The sequence below is a fragment of the Microcaecilia unicolor genome, chromosome 9 (genome assembly GCF_901765095.1).
Source record: "Microcaecilia unicolor chromosome 9, aMicUni1.1, whole genome shotgun sequence".
NCBI classification, from domain to species: Eukaryota; Metazoa; Chordata; class Amphibia; order Gymnophiona; family Siphonopidae; genus Microcaecilia; species Microcaecilia unicolor.
Window position 1 is genome coordinate 169,814,947 of NC_044039.1, and position 18,658 is coordinate 169,833,604.

The window sequence follows — 18,658 nt, forward strand, 5'->3', positions numbered from 1 at the left end:
CAGATATGGTCCCTCTTCACAAAAGCAGTAACAAAGAAGCAGCTGGAAACTACAGGCCTGTAAGCATCACTTAGTAAGGCAAGCAATGCTGAAGGATAAGAATCCAATAAGTTACAAGGCCCAAGTAAAGCGAATGATACATACCTGTAGCAGGTGTTCTCCGAGGACAGCAGGCTGATTGTTCTCATGACTGGGGTTGACGTCCATGGCAGCCCCCACCAACCGGAACAAAACTTCGTGGGCGGTCCCGCACGCAGGGTACGCCCACCGCGCATGCGCAGCCGTCTTCCCGCCCGTGCACGACCGTTCCCGCTCAGTTGAATGACAAGCAAAAATGATCAAAAACGCAACTCCAAAGGGGAGGAGGGAGGGTAGGTAGGTGAGAACAATCAGCCTGCTGTCCTCGGAGAACACCTGCTACAGGTATGTATCATTCGCTTTCTCCGAGGACAAGCAGGCTGCTTGTTCTCACGACTGGGGTATCCCTAGCTCTCAGGCTCACTCAAAACAAGAACCCATGTCAATTGAACCTCGCAACGGCGAGGGTATAACAGAAATTGACCTACGAAGAACAACTAACTGAGAGTGCAGCCTGACCAGAATAAATTCGGGTCCTGGAGGGTGGAGTTGGATTTAAACCCCAAACAGATACTGCAGCACCGACTGCCCGAACCGACTGTCGCGTCGGGTATCCTGCTGGAGGCAGTAATGTGATGTGAATGTGTGGACAGATGACCACGTCGCAGCCTTGCAAATCTCTTCAATAGTGGCTGACTTCAAGTGGGCCACCGACGCTGCCATGGCTCTGACACTATGAGCCGTGACATGACCCTCAAGAGTCAGCCCAGCCTGGGCGTAAGTGAAGGAAATGCAATCTGCTAGCCAATTGGAGATGGTGCGTTTCCCGACAGCGACCCCTTTCCTATTGGGGTCGAAAGAAACAAACAATTGGGCGGACTGTCTGTGGGGCTGTGTCCGCTCCAAATAGAAGGCCAACGCTCGCTTGCAGTCCAATGTGTGCAACTGACGTTCAGCAGGGCGAGTATGCGGTCTGGGAAAGAATGTTGGCAAGACAATTGACTGGTTAAGATGGAACTCCGACACCACCTTTGGCAGGAACTTAGGGTGAGTGCGGAGGACTACTCTGTTGTGATGAAATTCAGTATACGGAGCATGAGCTACTAGGGCTTGGAGCTCACTGACCCTACGAGCTGAAGTAACTGCCACCAAGAAAATGACCTTCCAGGTCAAGAACTTCAGATGGCATGAATTCAGTGGCTCAAAAGGAGGTTTCATCAGCTGGGTGAGGACGACGTTGAGATCCCATGACACTGCAGGAGGCTTGACAGGGGGCTTTGACAAAAGCAAGCCTCTCATGAATCGAACGACTAAAGGCTCTCCAGAGATGGCTTTACCCTCTACACGATAATGGTAAGCACTAATTGCACTAAGGTGATTCCTTACTGAGTTGGTCTTGAGACCAGACTCTGATAAGTGCAGAAGGTATTCAAGCAGGTTCTGTGCAGGGCAAGAACGAGGTTCTAGGGCCTTGCTCTCACACCAAACGACAAACCTCCTCCACTTGAAAAAGTAACTCTTTTTAGTGAAATCCTTCCTAGAGGCAAGCAAGACACGGGAGACACCCTCAGACAGACCCAACGAAGCGAAGTCTACGCCCTCAACATCCAGGCCGTGAGAGCCAGAGACTGAAGGTTGGGGTGCAGCAGTGCTCCGTCGTTCTGCGAGATGAGAGTCGGAAAAAACTCCAATCTCCACGGTTCTTCGGAGGACAACTCCAGAAGAAGAGGGAACCAGATCTGACGGGGCCAAATAGGCCCTATCAGAATCATGGTGCTGTGGTCTTGCTTGAGCTTCAGTAAGGTCTTCCCCACCAAAGGTATGGAAGGATAAGCATACAGGAGGCCGGTCCCCCAATGGAGGAGAAAGGCATCCGACGCTAGTCTGCCGTGTGCCTGTAGTCTGGAACAGAACAGAGGCAGCTTGTGGTTGGTCTGAGAGGCGAAAAGGTCCACCGAGGGGGTGCCCCACTCTCGGAAGATCTTGCGTACCACTCTGGAATGGAGCGACCACTCGTGCGGTTGCATGACTCTGCTCAGTCTGTCGGCCAGACTGTTGTTTACACCTGCCAGGTATGTGGCTTGGAGGAGCATGCCGAACTGGCAAGCCCAACGCCACATCCCGACGGCTTCCTGACACAGGGGGCGAGATCCAGTGCCCCCCTGCTTGTTGATGTAATACATTGCAACCTGATTGTCTGTCCGAATTTGGATAATTTGACAGGACAGCCGATCTCTGAAAGCCTTCAGTGCGTTCCAGACCGCTCGGAGCACCAGGAGGTTGATCTGAAGATCTTTTTCCTGGAGGGACCACAGTCCTTGGGTGTGAAGCCCATCGAAATGAGCTCCCTACCCCAGGAGAGACGCATCCGTCGTCAGCACTTTACTGGGCTGTGGAATTTGGAATGGGCGTCCCAAGGTCAAATTGGTCCGAATGGTCCACCAGAGCAGTGAAGTGCGGCAACTGGTGGAGAGGCGGATGACATCCTCTAGATTCCCGGTGGCTTGGCACCACTGGGAAGCTAGGGTCCATTGAGCAGATCTCATGTGAAGACGAGCCATGAGAGTCACATGAACTGTGGAGGCCATATGACCTAGGAGTCTCAACATCTGCCGAGCTGTGATCTGCTGAGACGCTCTGGTCTGGGAAGCCAGGGACAGGAGGTTGTTGGCCCTCGCTTCGGGAAGGAAGGCCTGAGTAGTCTGAGAATTCAGCAGCGCTCCTATGAATTCCAGAGATTGGACTGGCTGGAGATGGGACTTTGGGTAATTTATCACAAACCCCAGCAGCTCCAGGAGGTGAATAGTGCACTGCATGGACCGGAGAGAGCTCCTGCCTCCGAGGTGTTCTTGACCAGCCAATCGTCGAGATATGGGAGCACGTGCACTCCCAGCTTGCGTAGATACGCCGCAACCACCACGAGGCACTTGGTGAACACCCGTGGGTCAGAGGCGAGCACAAAAGGCAGCACACAATACTGAAAATGCCGTGTGCCCAGATGGAATCTGAGATACTGCCTGTGAGCTGGCAGTATCGGGATGTGAGTGTATGCGTCCTTTAAATCCAGGGAACCTAGCCAATCGTTTTTCTGAATCATTGGCAGAAGGGTGCCCAAGGAAAGCATCCTGAACTTTTCTTTGACCAGGAATTTGTTCAGGCCTCTCAGGTCTAGGATGGGGCGCATCCCCCCTGTTTTCTTTTCCACAAGAAAGTACCTGGAATAGAATCCCTGCCCTACCTGCCCGGGTGGCACGGGCTCGACCGCATTGGCGCTGAGAAGGGCGGAGAGTTCCTCTTCAAGTACTCGCTTGTGCTGGGAGCTGAAGGATTGAGCTCCCAGAGGACAATTTGGTGGAGGGAAGGCCAAATTCAGGGCGTATCCGCACCGCACTATTTGGAGAACCCACTGGTCGGAGGTTATAAGAGGCCACCTTTGGTGAAAAAGTTTTAACCTCCCTCCGACTGGCAGATCGTCCGGTACGGACACTTTGATGGCGGCTATGTTCCCATGGATCCAGTCAAAAGCCCGTCCCCGGCTTTTGCTGTGGAGGCGCAGGGGGCTGCTTAGGCGCACGCTGTTGACGGGAACGAGCGCGCTGGGACTGTCCCTGTGCCTGGTGAGGCCTTCGGGCCGGCTGGGTGTACCTACGCTTGTTGTAGGCGTAGGGCGCAGCCTGCCTGGCCCGGGAAAAACGTCCACCTGCTGAGGTGGATGCTGAAGGCACCGGGTGGGAGAGCTTGTCGAGGGCGGTTTCCCGCTGATGTAGTTGGTCCACCAACTGCTCGACCTTCTCGCCAAAAATATTATCCCCCCGGCAAGGGACGTCGGCCAGTCTCTGCTGGGTGCGGTTGTCCAGGTCAGAGGCACGCAGCCATGAGAGCCTGCGCATCACTATACCTTGGGCCGCAGCACGAGATGCCACGTCACAGGTGTCATATATACCCCAGGACAGGAACTTTCTGCACGCCTTCAGCTGCCTGACCACCTCCTGAAAAGGCCTGGACTGCTCCGGAGGGAGCTTGTCGACCAGGTCCACCAGTTGCTTCACATTATTCCGCATGTGGATGCTCGTGTAGAGCTGGTAAGACTGGATGCGGGTCACGAGCATGGAAGATTGGTAGGCCTTCCTCCCAAACGAGTCCAGAGTGCGAGACTCCCGCCCCGGGGGCCCTGAAGCAGTATCCCTCGAACTCCGTGCTCTCTTGAGAGCAGAGTCCACGACCGCCGAGTCATGAGGCAGTTGGGGCCGCATTAACTCTGGGTCCGAGTGGATTCTGTATTGGGACTCTGCTTTCTTGGGGATGGTGGGATTAGATAATGGTCTCGACCAGTTCCGAAGCAGTGTCTCCTTGAGGACATTATGCAACCGCACCGTGGAGGACTCTCTAGGTGGTGATGGATAGTCGAGGACCTCGAGCATCTCAGCCCTCGGCTCATCCACAGAGACCACGGGAAAGGGAATGCAAATAGACATGTCCCTAACGAAGGAGGCAAAGGAGAGACTCTCAGGTGGCGAGAGCTTTCTCTCTGGTGAAGGAGTGGGGTCGGAGGGAAGGCCCACAGACTCCTCTGAGGAGAAATATCTGGGGTCCTCCCTCCTCCCCCCACGAGGCCTCTTCCTCGGTGTCGGACATGAGCTCCTGCAGCTCAGTCCTCAACCGGGCCCGGCTCGATGTCGAGGCACCGAGACCTCGGTGGCGTCGTCGAGCGGTGGACTCCCGCGCCGGCTGGGATGAAGCTCCCTCCATCGACGTCGACTCCACCTGCGTGGTAGTCGAGACAGGCGCCGCAAGCGGTGTCGGCGGCCTCGGCACATCAGCCCTTCCAGGATGCCCGGAAGGATGGCTCGGAGGCACTCGTCCAGGCCCGCTGTCGGGAAAGGCGAGGGGGCCGGTAGAGGTGTCGGTGCAGGAAGCTGTTCGGGTCCAGGAGACTGCACCGAAGTGCTGGCACCCTGCCGCAGCGGTACCTCTACTACAGAGGGGGACCTCTCCTCTCGACGCTGCCGCTTCCTCGGCGTCGACTCATCCCTGGCGCCAGGAGCCGGATGCGTCGTGGGCGACCGATTACGGTGCTTCTTCGCCTTCTTGCGGTGCCCGTCATCGGCGCTCGGTGGTACCGACGAGGAGGAAGTAGATCCTCCTCTGCCTCGAGGGATCGGGTCCGACAGGGTTCGGTCCCGAGGGCCCTGGGTAGAGGGAGTGACCAGGGCCGATTGCCCACGCGGCCTCTCACCCCTGCCGTCTCCGGAGAGCCGGTGGGCCAACAGGACCTGTGCTCCTGGGGTCGATGCCGTCGGTGCCGATTTCGTGGACATCGATACCGGTACCGAGGAACCGGCCGTCGATACCGATGCCGTCGAAGTCGAGCGGCCGGCGCAAGTTCCAAAAAGACGGTCCCGAAGAACTTGCCTCGCTACCTGTGTCCGTTTCCGGAGACCGAGACATGTCTTGGTAACGTGCTCTGGCCCGAGGCACTGGAGGCACCAAGCGTGAGTGTCGGTCTGCGAGATATGCCGGCCGCACCGACCACACTTTTTAAATCCACTCGAGACCTTCAAGGACAGACGGAAAAATCGCGTCGGCGAAGTTAAAGTCGTCGATGGTGGCGGTAAAATTCACACCTCGAAAATAAATCGACCGCGCGGCCACTAGGCCGCAACGCGACGCCCCCGCTTAGAGACGAGGGAAAAACAAAGTTCAGCGTTTGTTTTTTTTTTTTTTAAAAGAAACTAAATAGAAAAAAAAACGGAGAACAACGAAAAAAGAGAAAATTCGCGGCGAAAGCACGATCTGGTTTCCGGGGCTGACAGAGAGAGAGACGAACGCGGCTCTCTCCAGCGCGGAAAATAAAAGACTGAGCGTGAACGGTTGCGCACGGGCGGGAAGACGGCCGCGCATGCGCGGTGGAAGTACCCTGCGTGCGGGACCGCCCGCAAAGTTTTGTTACGGTTGGTGGGGGCTGCCGTGGATGTCAACCCCAGTTGTGAGAACAAGCAGCCTGCTTGTCCTCGGAAAAATGGTTTTACCAAAGGTAAATTTTGCCAAATGAATCTGGTCTTTGATTGGGTGACCACAGAATTGGATCGAGGATGTGCGCTAGATGTAGAAATCTACTTAGATTTGAGCAAAGCATTTGACACAGTTCTTTATAGGAGGCTCTTGAATAAACGTGACAGGTTAGTTAGGACCTAAAGTGGTGATCTGGATTAGGAATTGGATGACTGACATCAGAGGGTGGTGGTTAATGGAGTTCACTTGGAGGAAGGTAAGGTGAGTAGTGGAGTGCCTCATGGATTGGTGCTAGGGCCGATTCTGTTCAATTGTTTGTGAGCGACATTGCAGAAGGGTTAGAAGGTAACGTTTGCCTTTTTGCGGAGGATACCAAGATTTGTAACAGCATGCACACCCCAGAGGGAATGGAAAACATGAGAAAGGATTTGCAAAAGTCAGAAGAATGGTCTAATGTTTGGCAATTAAAATTCAATGCAAAGAAGTGCAAAGTGGTGCACTTATGGAGTAGAAATCAAGAGAGACGTAGGCAGTGAGAGGCTGATATACACAGAGAGAGGGATCTTGGGGTGATAGTACTTGAAGGCAATGAAACAGTGTGACAGTTAGTGGCTGTAGCCAGAAGGATGCTAAGCTGTATAGCGCAAGGTATAATGAAGCAGGTGTGAATGCCCCTGTACAGGTAGTTGGCAAGGCTCCCACCTGGAGTACTGCGTTCAGTTTTGGAGGCCGTACCTTGCTAAAAATGTAAGAAGACTTGAAGCAGCCCAGAGGAAGGCGACAAAAATATGGGGCTTGCGCCAAAAGACCCATGAGAAGAGACTGGAAGACCTGAACATATATACCCTAGAGGATAGGAGGGACAGGGGAAATATAATACAGATGTTTAAATACTTGAAAGGTGGAGGATCCAAGATGGCAATTTAGGCAGATGCACCTGCAGTCGCTCCTCTGAAGGTTCCAGCTTGTTCACCTTGGAGTGTCTCCCAGCCCGTGGTGTTCGATGGGCAAGCGGAGGGGGAAGGTTAGGGAGTTTCCCTCGACCCCTAACAGTTCCAGCGATAAGGCAGACAACGCTGGACTCTTTTGGAGCTTCTGTGGTCCTTCTGAAGACCTCGTCTCCTTCTGCCCGGACGCTTTGGTGTCAGTTAGCAGCAGTGTGAACGGGGGGTCCTTGAGCTCTGCCAAGCGCACGGCCCCACTGCAGCAGCGGAGAGAGAGTGCTGCCGATACTCTTGCAGCCTTGGAAGCTAAGGCTTTGGAACCAGGTGTACAAGGAGGGAAGGTATCGTCAGCAAAGGAGATCTTGGATTCTGAGCGAGAGGCTATTATTGATTCAGCATTGAAGATATTGCCTTCTGGAATTGTGAGTACTCTCTCAGATGGGAAGTCAATCTCCCTCACCTTTACCATCTCGGGGGATAATTAAACCAGCCGTAGTGACTTTAGAGTCACTTTAGGATATTACTTATGACATGCATTCTTCCTTAATGATTGTGATAAGTGGGAATTCTAAAGACAAGGTTATTTCTGACACGGTCTTGATTAAAGCTCAGGTAACTGCTCAGCAGTCCTCGAAAGGTTGAATGTTTGGAGACCAGAATACAGACCTTGGAGAATTTAGAGTTTGCCTCAATTAAAGGACAAGAATGTTTTACATCGACGTTTAGAATACCTAGAAAACCAAGTTAGAAGACAATTTGAGATTCTTCAACTTCAAGGTCACCTTTGATTTCTGCTATAGACATGGTAAAGAAATATTCAATTGAGGTCCTGGGGATGGCTGGAGAGTCATTACCTCCTATTACACAAGCTCAATATATTTGGAGCTCAGGAAGATCTACAGAACATCCTTCTCATAAGCAAGAAGTGGACAATATGAAACTCACCTTTTTGGAAACCTCTTTGGATGCGATTACATAGAGAACAACTATGTTGGTTACTTTTGCCTTGGAACCTGATCGAAATGCAGTTTTGAAACTTTCTTTTAGACATTTGGAGACGCTTTTTTGGGGGTTGAAAAGTGTGCATATTTCCTGATCTTTCAAAACACAGCTGAGGCGTAAGGCTTTCTTGGCCTTACAGCCTAGAGTGTTAGCCTTAGGAGCCAATTTTGTAGTATGTTTTCCTTGTTTATATTTTATATTGTATGAGGGTAAACAATTTAAATTTTTAGACCCAAAGCAGCTAAAAGTTAGGAGGAATTGAATGTCATAACTAATTTTTGAATATGAATGACAGGTTAGAGACAATAATTGGAGGGAACATCTATCTGTATAATTTTTCTTTTGAAAAATTATTTCTTACTAGTATAAAAGGCCCGTTTCGGTAGGCAATGAAACGGGCGCTAGCAAGGTAATCTCCCCCCCCCGCAGCGTCCTTCCTATCTCCCCTGCAGCCACTCATCTGGTCTCAGGACCCCCTCCCCACCAACCCTCCTCTGCCCCTGCAGCCACGCATGTGCAGCGGCCCTCCTCTCTCCCCTGCAGCCACCCATGTCCAGCAACCTTCCTCTCCACCTGCAGCTACCCATGTCCAGCGACCCTCCTCTCCCCTGCCCCCCTGCAGCCACCCATGTCCAACGACCCTCCTCTCCTTTCCCCTTGCCCCCCCTGTAGCCACCCATGTCCAGCGACCCACCTCTCTGCCCTGCCCCCCCTGCAGCCACCCATGTCCAGTGACCCTCCTCTCCCCCTGCAGCGTCCCTTCTGTCTCCCCTGCAGCCACCCATCTGGTCTCAGGACCCCCTCCCCACCTCCCTCTTCCCTGTCCCCCCCCCGCAGCCATCCACGTCCAGTGACCCTCCTCTCCCCCTGCAGCCACCCATGTCCAGCAACCCTCCCCTCCCCCTGCCCCCCTCCAGCCACCCATATCCAGCGACCCTCCCCTCCCCCCTCGGCGCATCACCCAATCCCCTACCCCCCCCCCCCCAGCGCATCACCCAAGCTCCTACCCCCCCCCCCCTCGGGCACATCAACCCCCTCACCACCCGCAGCCGCCAATACTAACGCGGTCCGGCCGCTGCTGCGTCTCCTGTTGAGCAGCAGCGGCTGGTACAAAAAGAAAAAAGCCAAAAAAAGATTTTAAACCTGAAACACAGCTCCGTAGACAGCCATCTGGCATTGGCTGTCATCTCTGCAGCTGCTCCTCCTCTCCCCTCTGACGTCGCTGCGCTCCTCTGGGGTCTTCCTGCAGGGGCAGTGACGTGGAGGGGAGAGGAGGAGCGGCTGCAGTGACGACAGCCAATGCCAGATGGCTGTCTACGGAGCCGTGTTTCAGGTTAAAAATCTTTTTTTGGCTTTTTTCTTCTTGTACCGGTCGCTGCTGCTCCACAGGAGAAGCAGCAGCGGTTGGACAGCGTTAGTATTGGCGGCTGCGGGTGGCGAGGGAGTTGATGTGCCCGAGGGGGGGGGGGAGGATCTTGGGTGATGCGTCGAGGGGGGGGGGTAGGGGCACTGAGAGCTGATTGGTAGGCAGGGGGAGGAGTAGGGAAACACGCTCCGCATGTTTCCCTACTCCTCCCCCTGCCTGACTCGCGGTTTTGCAGGGCAGGGGCTTGGGTGTTGCGCCGAAGGGGGGGCACTGACAGCTGTTTCCCAGGCAGGGAAACTCCTCCCCTTGCCTTGGAATCAGCTGTCAGTGACATCACTGACGTCAGTGCATTCTAAACTGCCTAGCAGACCACCTCCGAGGGAGCCACGGTACCAGGCACATTAGAACGTTGGAGGGGAGAATTATTATATAGGATATCTTGGGTTCTTGATTTCCTGTTTTGGGGAAAGACTGACGTATATTTTCCTATAATGATTATGTGAATTTGTATTTTTCAATGTTTTCTTATTATCTCTGATATTGAGATATGTATTTGAAAATCCAATAAAATAAATAATTGAAAGTTATTAATATAGAAACAAGTATTTTCCAGAGAAAGGAAATGGTAAAACTAGAGGACATGAATTGAGGTTGTGGGATGGTAGACTTAGGAGTAATGTCAGAAAATTCTTTCACACAGAGAAGGTGGCTGATGCCTGGAATGCCCTCCTGAGGTAGGTGGAGAAAAAAAACTGTGGCAGAATTCAAAAAGGCTTGGGACGAACACAAAGATTCTCTAATTAGAAAATGAATGGTATAAAAATCAAAACTTAAAGGGTTGCATACGTGTTTGCACCTCAAGTGATGCTTAGATGGCAACTCTGGCTTTATCAACTAAGGCATGTGCTGGGCTGGATTGTATAGTATGAGTTTTTTGGAGCATTTCACCTCTTATCCTGGCTTGATCTCTTGAAACTGTGTTTCCACTTGTTTCTCGCTTGTGTTGAACTTTTGTGGAAATTTTTGGACCTTTTATTTCTACGGTTGCTGGAGAGAGATTCACCAGAAACTCCAGTGATTTGTAATAAGAGGTCAGTGTCGGGAAGACCTTTAAGGTCTGTGTCCTGCAAATGACAAGATAGATTCAGAAAGGCTGGAGTGGGCTTTGACAACAACTACAGTAGTTGGAACATAAGGACAGAGCCAGGCGGACTTCTACATCTATGTCAGACTGCCTTTAGAAATTCAGAGAACACCACAATATTATTTCTTCAGGAAAGCGTTAAAGTCTTTTTGTTTAAGGATTTATTTATTTTGTTACATTTGTACCCCACATTTTCCCACCTATTATTTAATACATTGTATCCCGCGCTTTCCCACACAGAGCAGGTTCAATGCGGCTTACAAAGTAAATATAATTACAAAGTCATGTAAGGAGAATATTACTAACCGTAGTAAACATAGCTATAAAAAGGCCTTAAGAATAAGTGAGATGAACATGGAAAGGTGCAAAAAGATAGGAATAAGCAAAAGAAATGGGAGGGGTATGGTGTAGAGAAGGTGCTTAAGAAAAGACTAGGGGATAAGCATGAAGGAGAATTTGCAGGCTCAATGTGGCTTACATAGTACCGTAAAGGCATTCGTCATTCGGTTGATAACAAATACAAGGTTGTATTGTGGTCGAATGAGGTAGGTGTGTGTCAGGCACCGTGAAGGTCGAAGGGAATGAAAATTGTCTATTGTCCAGTATGATCATCGTTTGTGCTGTGTTGTTGGGTGTGGGGATTTACGATGGATTGCTGGGGTAAGCCTTTTTGAAGAGGTTGTTTTTTAGTGATTTTCTGAAGTTTAGATGGTCATGGTTTTTACAGCTTTTGGGAGTCCATTCCATAGTTGTGCGCTTACACAGGAGAAGCTGGATGCGTTAAGTTGTTTTGTACTTAAGTCCTTTGCAGTTTGGGTAATGTAAAGTTTAGGTATGATCGTGATGACCGGATTCTGTTTCTGGATGGCAGATCTATGGAGGTCTGTCATGCATCCTGGGACTACGCTGTAGATAATTTTGTGGACAAAGGTGCAGACTTTGAAGATGATACGTTCTTTGATTGGGAGCCAGTGCAGTTTTTCTCGGAGGGGTTTGGCACTTTCGAAGCGTGATAAAGGCGTTTTTTTAGTTTCAATGTATTTGATAAGTATGGTGAAACAGAGGCTGAATTGTATTTTTTTGCCGATGTGTGTTTCTCCTGGTTGGCCAGAAGATTGTGATTGTTTTCTTTAAAGCTGTACCAGAAGTGAATTTGTTTTTTATTTTTCCCGCCTGTGAGGTAATTTGTCAATCTCAGTTTGGAAGCAGAGTAGGAAAGACACCTCTGCTGAGACCCTGTGATCAGTTATATTCTGTAACTGGTGAGCAGCTATATTTCCTGTACATTTCAGTTACTATTGAGCTAAATGATAAAATGTTTAGATTGTTAGTTACCTGTTATTGCGTGCAGTTTTCTCCATCTGTTTTATAGTTCAATGTTCAATACTTTATGAGAATAAATGTAATTGTTCGCTCTGTCTGGACTAAGAATCCTGGTGGCTTGTGGTTTGGGTCTGTGGGTGCTCTCTGGGAACTATGGGACCCCTGGGAATGTGGCCTCCAGTAACCTAGAAATCACTAGGGATAATTTGAAAGCAAGAGACTCGCCCAGAGGCAGTTGTGACCCAGTCGGTGGGAGGAGGGTGCTAGTGCAGAGCACAAGCAGCAGGTGCAGGCGGACCTGAGCTGTGCTGGGAACAGACCCTCTAGGTGGCTGTAGGGTTAGTTCCAGAAAGATACTTTAATGTATTAGATATACAACTGTAATTCATGTTTCAGATATGCAATTGATAAGATTTTTTTTTTTAGCTTCAATGTATTAGATATGCAATTGTAAATTCCATATCATCATGCTGATCAATCCATAGACTGGTGGGTTGTGTCCATCTACCAGCAGGTGGAGATAGAGAGCAATCCTTTTGCCTCCCTATATGTGGTCATGTGCTGCCGGAAACTCCCCAGTATGTTCTCTATCTCAGCAGGTGGTGGTCACACACAGCAGCAGCTCTGGCTAGGCCTCCAAGCCTAATTTTTAGCTTTTGTTGAGTGCCTGGGGTTGAGGGCTCTTCTTGAGCAAGTGCAAACCTGGTGGCGCCAGGTCCCTCCTTTTCTCCCCCCTCCCGCTGGCTCCGTTAAAAAAAAAAAAAAAAAAATTTTTGAACGTCTTTAAGGGCGTTTATTTCAACGTTTATTTAAACGTTTATTGCAGCTACTCACTGGGACACCAGGTCGTTACAGCTCGGAGCGAGAAGCAGGTAATTTTTACCTTTTTATAGCGGGCAGGGGGTTCCCCGATTGATCTCCACATGGCCTACGGCGTCGGAGGGCGAGGGCGCGAAGAATCGCTCCCCGGACCGCGTGTGCGCTTCTAGCGGGGATGCGGGGGTTTTAAAATCTGATTCGCCCTTGTTGGGTGTCAGTTTGGAGGCCGGTCAGTGTCCCGGGTCTTCCTCCGGCGCGGCGGTTTTTCCCGCCATAAACGCCCATCCCCCGCTGCTCGCCTCCGCCATCTTGGCCGGCCACTCTGCTCGGACGGCTTCTTCTTGGGCCGCCCTTGAGCTGGGAGACGTTCATGCCATGGCCGCCCTTGATTTGGGCGACGGCAAAAAAGCGGCTAAAGTTAAGCGCCGTTCTTCCCGCGCGGCTCCTTCGCGGAGTGTCGCGCCGGACGCCATCTTGGATGCGCAGCATGGTTCTCCCCTGCTCTTGCGAGCGCCGGTTGAGGGTGCGTCTAGGGCTGTGGCCCAAGCTGCTGAAGTGCACAGTCTGGGGGGTTTCTCCCCCGAGTTTATTTTGCTGCTGCATCAGGCCTTTCTTATGCAAAACGCTGCCCCTTCTCCCTTGTCCGATAAAGGGGTTGAGGCCCCCGGAAGTAAACGCCCTCGGGTGGATGCCCAGGCCTTAGAGGACGCTGTTTCCTCTGATGTAGATGAGGGCAGCGTATCTGAGTTCTCCCAACGGTCCTTTGGGGATTCCTTGGAGGAGACGGATTCCCGCTCGGATGGAGCGGATGACCCCTCTGCAGCACGGATCTTTCGCTCAGAGGATTTGCCCAACCTGTTAATACAGGCCATGAGCATTTTGAAGATTTCCTCTCCGGAGGACATCTCTCCCTCAGCCCCTGTTGGCTCCGCCATTATGCTGGGGACGAAGCGCCCGCCTAGAACCTTCCACGTGCATGATGCCATGCACACCTTAATTTCGGCTCAATGGGATGTCCCGGAAGCAAGCCTCAAAGTGGCTAGGGCTATGTCCCGCCTCTATCCTTTGCCTGAAAGTGAGCATGAGGCCTTTGTTTGGCCTACCGTGGATTCTTTAATCACTGCGGTGACTAAGAAAACGGCGTTGCCGGTGGAAGGTGGCACGGCACTAAAGGACGCCCAAGACAGAAGATTGGAAGCGGCTTTAAGGTCATCCTTCGAGGCGGCTGCCTTAAGTTTGCAGGCCTCAGTTTGCGGCTCCTATGTGGCCAGGGCGTGCCTGACGTTGGTGCAGCGCGCTTCCCCCTCGGATCCTTCCTTGAGGGCTGACTGGCCGGCCCTGGAATCGGGCTTGGCTTATTTGGCAGACTTACTGTATGATGTCTTGAGAGCCTCGGCTAAAGGCATGGCTCAGACAGTCTCTGCGCGGCGGTGGCTTTGGCTGAAACATTGGTCTGCGGACCACGCCTCTAAGTCCCGCCTGGCTAAGTTGCCTTTTAAAGGCAAGCTGCTCTTTGGGGTCGAGCTGGACAAAATCGTGACCGATCTCGGCACGTCTAAGGGCAAGAGGTTACCAGAGGTCAGGGCTCGGGCCAGTGCTCGCCCCGGGATCTCCAGAGGACGGTTTCAAGAAGCCCGTCGGTACCGCCCGGGCAAGTCGGGCTCCCCCAAGCAGCATTCCTTTCGCAGAGACCGCCGTCCCGGAGGTACGCCCTCCGGTCCTCCCCCAGGGTCTCGTACCCAATGACGGGGTCTTGGTCCATGGCCCAGTGCAGATTGGAGGACGGCTGTCCTCGTTTCTGGGCGAGTGGACCAAAGTAACTTCAGACGCTTGGGTGCTGGAAGTCATCAGAGACGGCTACAAGCTAGAGTTCTGCCGACCCTTAAGAGACGGGTTTGTACTCTCTCCCTGCAAGTCTCCGGTCAAAGCTGTGGCAGTGCAGCAGACCTTGGACAACCTGATCCGCCTGGGTGCGGTCGTTCCGGTGCCAGAAAATCAGATTGGCAAGGGACGTTACTCCATTTACTTTGTGGTACCAAAGAAAGGAGGTTCTGTCCGGCCTATCCTCGACCTCAAAGGGGTCAATTGGGCCTTGAAAGTGCGGCACTTTCGCATGGAGACTCTCCGCTCTGTTATAGCGGCAGTGAAGGCAGGAGAGTTCTTGGCTTCCTTGGACATCAAGGAAGCGTACCTGCATATTCCCATCTGGCCTCCTCATCAACGCTTTCTGCGTTTTGCAGTCCTGGGACGACACTTCCAGTTCAGAGCCCTCCCTTTCGGGTTGGCTACTGCTCCGCGGACCTTTTCCAAAGTAATGGTGGTCATCGCGGCCTTCCTGCGAAAGGAAGGAGTACAAGTCCATCCTTATCTGGACGACTGGTTGATCCGAGCCCCCTCTTATGCAGAGTGCGGCAAAGCTGTGGACCGGGTAGTTGCTCTTTTGAGCTCCCTGGGATGGATCATCAACTGGGAGAAGAGCCAGCTGCGCCCGACTCAGTCCCTGGAGTATCTGGGAGTTCGATTCGACACCCAAGTGGGCAGAGTGTTCCTGCCAGACAATCGGATTGTCAAACTTCAGGCTCAGGTGGACCAGTTCCTAGTAGCCTCTCCTCTTCGGGCTTGGGACTATGTGCAGCTGTTGGGCTCTATGACGGCCACGATGGAAGTAGTGCCCTGGGCCAGGGCTCATATGAGACCACTACAACACTCTCTGCTGCAGCGCTGGACTCCGATGTCGGAGGATTATGCTGTGCGCCTTCCCTTGGACCCAGCAGTGCGCAAGGCGCTGAGCTGGTGGATGCAGACAGACAAGTTGTCTGCGGGAATGCCTCTGGTGACCCCGGAGTGGATTGTCGTCACGACGGACGCCTCTTTGTCGGGCTGGGGAGCCCACTGCTTGGGAAGGACAGCGCAGGGGCTCTGGTCTCCTGCAGAGGCAAAGTGGTCTATCAACCTCCTGGAACTCAGAGCCATTCGGTTGGCGCTTTTGGAGTTCATCCCGGTACTGGCGTTGAAGCCAGTACGGGTCCTGTCGGACAATGCCACGGCTGTGGCCTATGTTAACTGCCAGGGAGGTACCAAGAGCGCCCCTCTAGCCAAGGAGGCCATGAATCTATGCCAGTGGGCGGAAGCGAACCTGGAACAGCTGTCAGCGGCCCACATTGCCGGAGTCATGAATGTCAAGGCGGACTTTCTCAGTCGCCATACCTTGGAGCCCGGAGAGTGGCAGCTATCTGCTCAGGCGTTCTTGGACATCACGAAGCGCTGGGGCCAGCCGAGCCTAGATCTGATGGCGTCATCAGCCAATTGCCAAGTGCCGCGCTTTTTCAGCAGAGGACGGGACCCTCGATCCCTGGGAGTAGATGCTCTTCTCCAACAGTGGCCGACACAAGAGCTTCTCTATGTGTTCCCGCCCTGGCCCATGTTGGGCAGGGTGCTAGACCGGGTGGCAAAGCATCCGGGCCGGATAATCCTGGTGGGTCCGGATTGGCCCAGACGTCCCTGGTATGCGGACTTGATCAGGCTCTCAGTCGACGATCCTCTGCGGCTGCCAGTGGAGCAGGGCCTGTTACATCAGGGTCCCGTGGTGATGGAGGATCCCTCCCCCTTTGGTCTTACGGCCTGGCTATTGAGCGGCAGCGTCTGAGAAAGAAGGGCTTCTCAGACAAGGTCATCGCCACTATGCTGAGAGCGAGGAAGCGCTCTACTTCTACTGCTTACGCCAGGGTTTGGCGTATCTTTGCAGCGTGGTGTGAAGCAGGCTCACTTTCTCCCTTCACTGCTCCAATTTCTTCAGTGTTGGCGTTCCTGCAAGAAGGTCTGGAGAAAGGCCTGTCGCTCAGTTCCCTTAAAGTCCAGGTAGCGGCTCTGGCTTGCTTCAGGGGCCGCCTGAAGGGTGTTTCCCTGGCTTCGCAGCCAGATGTGGTGCGCTTTCTCAAGGGAGTTAATCACCTGCGCCCTCCTCTGCACTCAGTGGTGCCTGCGTGGAATCTCAACCTGGTGCTAAGAGCATTGCAGAAGCCGCCTTTTGAACCCTTGTCGAGGGCATCTCTGAAAGACCTGACGTTGAAAGCAGTCTTTTTGGTGGCTATCACTTCAGCCAGAAGAGTTTCCGAGCTCCAGGCACTCTCATGTCGAGAGCCTTTTCTGCAGTTCACTGAGGCAGGAGTGACTATTCGCACAGTGCCTTCCTTCCTGCCCAAGATTGTTTCTCGCTTCCATGTGAATCAGCAGCTCTGTCTCCCTTCCTTTCGTAGGGAGGACTACCCAGAGGAATACTCTGCTCTCAAATATCTGGATGTGAGACGTGTCATCATCAGATACTTGGAAGTGACCAATGATTTCCGGAAATCGGATCATCTGTTTGTCCTGTTTGCAGGTCCTTGTAAGGGTCTGCAGGCTGCTAAGCCTACAGTGGCAAGATGGGTCAAGGAAGCCATTGCAGCGGCTTATGTGGCCGCGGGGAAGGTGCCGCCTATCCAGCTGAAGGCTCACTCCACTAGAGCTCAGGCGGCCTCGATGGCAGAGGCCGAGTCCGTCTCCTTGGAAGAGATTTGCAAGGTGGCAACTTGGGCTTCGGCCCATACCTTCTCCAGGCATTACCGCTTGACTGTGGCTGCTCGGGCGGAGGCCCGGTTTGGAGCTTCAGTGTTGCGGTCAGGGATTTCAATGTCCCGCCCTGGGTGAGTACTGCTTCGGTACATCCCACCAGTCTATGGATTGATCAGCATGATGATATGGAAGGTAAAATTATGTATCATACCTGATAATTTTCTTTCCATTAATCATAGCTGATCAATCCATAGCCCCTCCCAGATATCTGTACTGTTTATATTCTGGTTGCATTTCAGGTTCAAGTTTAGTCTTCAGTTCCTGTTCAGGAGGACTTTGTGTTCAAGTTTTTCAATTAATTCTTCAAGAGTTGAGACGAATTTGTGTTACAGTGAGCTGCTGCATTCCTCTCCCCTCCGTTTTACGGGGCTGGATTGAGACTTAAATTCTGCCGGCGCTCCCTCCCGCTTCGTGCGGCAGTAGGGCAGCTTTGTACCCCTCCCGCTTCGGCGGTGTTAGGGCCAGTCAGCTCCTCCCGCGGTTGCAGGATAAGCCAGATTCCCCCGCATCGGCGGGTGTGGTGTCCCTCCCCCGCTCCGCGGGGATGAGCTGGACGGATTCCCCTCCCCCACTTGTGTGGGGATGAGCTGGGTTAATTCCCCTCCCCCGTTTCGGCGGTGGTGAGCTGGGCAGAGTGTCCCTTTGTGGGTGTAATTCTCTAAGTGCTGAGTCCTGCGGATGGAGCTTGGATATCGACATACTGAGGAGTTTCCGGCAGCACATGACCACATATAGGGAGGCAAAAGGATTGCTCTCTATCTCCACCTGCTGGTAGATGGACACAACCCACCAGTCTATGGATTGATCAGCTATGATTAATGGAAAGAAAATTATCAGGTATGATACATAATTTTACCTTCTCCTGAAGGACTTGTTTGTAATCTGCTTAGAATCACTTTTGAACTTAGTGGAATATAAAAATCATATAGCATAGCATGTCCCAGAAACACCAAAGGACCATGATCAAATATTATCACGTTCATTGTTGATTTAATCTTGAATTGATAATTAATGTGACTGTTGGGTCTTCTGGGCCACTCATCATACCTTATCTTCCAATCTGGAAGCTCCTCTACAGAGGTCCAATAGACATCCCACTTTATAGACCTACAGTAGTATGCTCTCTACATATGCACAGTAAAAACATTTTGATCTATAATGCCCTAATCCCAGACAATAACAAAATGGTGTCCATACTAGACATTTTCCCAACAAGGACATTTTGAAACTGCCAATGCCATAGTTAAAAACTTGTCTGCCAGACTGAACGCAACTTTCAATATTTTTCTCCCCTCAACAAAAGGCATAGGAGAAAGAAGAATAGAAACAGAAGCGACAAAGGAAAACCTTCTATGGTAA

General features: G+C 52.1%; 1 protein-coding gene across 3 annotated transcripts in view; it reads right to left on the reverse strand.

The window, feature by feature from the left end:
- DLGAP5 (DLG associated protein 5) overlaps window positions 1-18,658 on the reverse strand; it is a 220,224-nt gene that overhangs the window by 87,774 nt on the left and 113,792 nt on the right. The window lies entirely within an intron of this gene.